Below are 3,948 nucleotides of genomic sequence, written 5' to 3'. Positions count from 1 at the left end.
CATTTTTTTTTCTCCTGTCGCCTCAGGATACCAACGTGGAGGGGAAGCCCTTTGGGGGAAAGGTTTATTATATCTGAATTCTAAAAATGCTGTAAGCCACCTTGAGGATTATTTGGAAAGATGGGCTAAAAATACTTTCCAAAATTATTAAGGTGACTCTGCTCCAGCACCATCTTGGATTTCCTAGTCCCTCTATTAGTTTTATTCCTCATTCTTCTTTCAGTTTCCTAAGGATTATTTTATTTCTATTATCTTTAATTGAAATAAATAATAATTAGTAGCTGTGCCTCTTTTACAATGGTCGTGGCCCATGCCTATGAATATCACCTTCCTGATGTTACGCATCAGATGTTCCTATTCATCCTTCACAGATCTTGAGGATTTAATGCAAGAGATGTTGCAATGCGGCTATGGCCGGAGTCATGAGCCACCTCTTACCTCCGTGGCGGGACCGCTGTTGTTGCTGCCGTCCCACGGTCCAGTAGGCCGCAGCCTGCTTTCTCCTGCCTGCGGCAGGAACCGCCGACGCCTGGACCTTGCGGCCCGGCCGCCATCTTGCTGGCACGGCAGGAGCCGTGCTGGGCCTTCCTTCGCGGCCTGGGAGCCGTCGACGCCGCCATCTCCTCTTGCAGCGTGGAGGCTGCATCTGTGACATTTCCTGTGGCCTAGGAGCCGCTCCCGGAACCTGCTTGCGGCTAGGATGCCGCCGCTCCCTCGTTGGGCCTGCCCTGAAGCCTGCTCCGTCTCCTCTCCGGCTCAGCGTTGCAGTGGCAGCATGGCCGCTGTCCAGGGTCCTGCCCCTTCCTTCCTAAGGGGTGGGCCCACGGCTTCCTCCTTCATTTAAAGGGCCAGCCAGGTGTGGCCCATCTGGACTCCTCCCAGGGAGCCGCCTGCTTCTTGTCCTATAAAAGGGCTTCTCTGTTGGTCAGTCCTTGCTTTGGCAAGGAGCCAGTCCTCTTGGGCTACTTCTCCCAAGGACATCTTGTTTCTAGCTCCTTCCTGGCATCCTGATTTCATCCATGGACTTCTGTGTATCCTGTATCTTCGTATCTCTGTAGTCTTCCTGATGTTCCTTGATGTCCTGATGTCCCAAGTTCCGTCATGTTCCCGGTCCTAATGCTCCAGGTCTGGTGGGACCCGTGCTTCCAGAGATTCCCTGCTTTTACTCCGAGTTTCCTAGCTCCAAGGTTGTATGTGTTTCCTAAGTTCTGACTCCGGAGGATCTGAGGAGTTTCCACTAACCTGCGCTATGAGACTTCCTGAGCCTGTCCCCATCTCCTCGTGGTCCGTGACCAGCCCCACGTGCTGTGTAGGGCGCCTGAGGTTTTGCTCATCCCTCTTGTTTCCTGACTTCATCCCAAGTTCCAGTCTTCACTTCAAGTTCCAGTCTTCACTCCAAGTTCTAGTGCCTATGGCCTCCTTCCACCGTGACCTCTGTCTGGCCTGCAGCCTTTGCTACACCCTGTGGCAGGTCTGAAAGGGCTTGGAACAGTCAGAGGACCATTCAGAGACCACCATTGCATTGGTGGCCTCATGGGCGTGCAGGTCGGCGGAGGATTTGAGGTTCCTGATTCCCAGACTTGGACTGTCTTTACCGCAAGGGCACACATTCTGTCTCTCCTGGAGAGCTCTAGGTTGCGCTCCGTCCCATCGTCAGCGCAACAGGATTGCCAAGCCTTGAGCATCCTGAGCTCGAGGCTGATGCAATCACCAACAAGAGACTGTGGTAAATCTCAGAGAAAGAACGATAGCCTCAACATTTAATAAATGTTTTTATGTTAAACGCAAATGTCTATTGATTATGGCAAGAAGCTTACAAACAAAGGAAATATTTCAGGCAGTCGGACTTGGATGGATGACCTTCTTAGAAAACGGAAGAAGTCCATTGAATCACTAGACATTTATAAATACAATAGATATACAACATGATAGATATACAATATAAATATAATAGATATACAATTTAAATACAAGTGACGGTCCTGGAGAAGGACCGTCACTTGTTATCAAGACTGTAGAAGGGGGTGGAGTAGACAAAACTCCATTTATGGAAGAAAATGTATGGGAAGAGCTAAGAAAACTGAAAGTGGACAAAGCCATGGGGCCTGATGAGGGTCACCCCAGAATACTGAGGGAACTCAGAGATGTGCTGGCGGGTCCACTGTGTGACCTGTTCAATAGATCTTTGGAAAAGGGCGAGGTGCCTAGTGACTGGAGAAGAGTGGTGGTGGTCCCACTTCACAAGAGTGGGAGCAGAGAAGAGGCTGGAAACTACAGACTGGTTAGCATCACCTCGGCGGTGGGAAAATTAATGGAGACTCTGCTGAAAGAAAGGATAGTGAACTATCTACAATCCGGTGGGTTGCTCGATCAGAAGCAGCATGAATTCACCAGGGGAAGGTCCTGTCAGATGAAAATCTAATTGATTTCTTTGATGGGGTGACTAGAGAACTAGATCAGGGAAGAGCACTCGATGTAATTTACTTGGATTTTAGTAAAGCTTTTGATATGGTCCCATACAGAAGACTCATCAACCAAATGAGAAGCTTGGGAGTCAGCTCCAAAGTGTTGGCATGGATTACAAACTGGTTGACAGATAGAAGACAGCGGGTGATGGTAAATGGAATCTACTCTGAAGAGAGAATGGTGTTAAGTGGAGTGCCACAAGGATCGGTGTTGGGACCGGTTCTGTTCAACATCTTTGTGAGCGACATTGCAGAAGGGATTGAAGGTAAGGTTTGACTATTTGTGGATGATACTAAGATCTACAACAGAGTGGACACACCGGAAGGAGTACAGAGAATGAGACGGGATTTAAAGAGGCTGGAAGAGTGGTCGAACATATGGCAGCTGGGATTCAATGCCAAGAAATGCAGAGTCATGCATCTGGGGTGTGGTAATCCAAAAGAACTATATGCATTAGGGGGTGAAGGGCTGATGTGCACAGAGCAGGAGAGAGACCTTGGGGTGATAGTGTCTAATGACCTGAAGTCGACAAAGCAGTGTGACACGGAGATAGCCAAAGCCAGAAGAATGCTGGGCTGCATAGAGAGAGGAATATCTAGTAAGAAAAGGGAAGTGATAATCCCCTTGTACAGGTCCTTGGTGAGGCCTCACCTGGAGTACTGTGTTCAGTTCTGGAGACCGTATCTCAAAGGAGACAGAGACAGGATGGAGGTGGTTCAGAGAAGGGGGACCAAAATGGTGAGTGGTCTCCATCGAATGACTTATGAGGAGAGGTTGAGAAACCTGAATATATATACCCTGGAGGAGCAGGGGTGATATGATACAGACCTTCAGATACTTGAAAGGTTTTAATGATCCATGGTCATCATCAAACCTTTTCCATTGGAAACAATTTAGTAGAACTAGGGTTCATGATTTGAAACTCCAGGGAAGAAGACTTAGAACCAGTGTCAGGAAATATTTCTTCACTGAGAGGGTGGTGGATGCCTGGAATGCCCTTCCGGAGGAAGTGGTGAAGACTAAAACTGTGAAGGATTTCAAAGGGGCATGGGATAAACACTGTGGATCCCTAAAAGCTAGAGGATGGGAATAAATAAAAAAGCTAAACCAGCAAGGAGTAGTAGTTAATACCCTTAAGAGAAACATGGGGGTAACCTGCACAGAGCGGCAGTTACTACCTTGGGAAGCTTGCAGGGCAGACTAGATGGACCATTTTGGTCTTTTTCTGCTGTCATTACTATGTATATATTAATACTTTTTGCTGATGACCCCTAGTTATATTACATAAAATAGAAAACCAATTTGTCAATGACATCAACACTGTAAGAACTCTAATCTTGAAAAGAAAATGAAATCCACAGCATTTAAAGCATGCTTTTCATCGACAACCATGCTCTTGAACAAGAATCTCATCTTAATTACTTTTAGTTATGACAATGATATTAAAAAAATGAACAACAACAACTCCAATCAGCCTGTGGC

Source organism: Rhinatrema bivittatum, chromosome 8 (genome assembly GCF_901001135.1).
Source record: "Rhinatrema bivittatum chromosome 8, aRhiBiv1.1, whole genome shotgun sequence".
Lineage (NCBI taxonomy): Eukaryota > Metazoa > Chordata > Amphibia > Gymnophiona > Rhinatrematidae > Rhinatrema > Rhinatrema bivittatum.
This window is presented reverse-complemented; position numbering follows the sequence as displayed.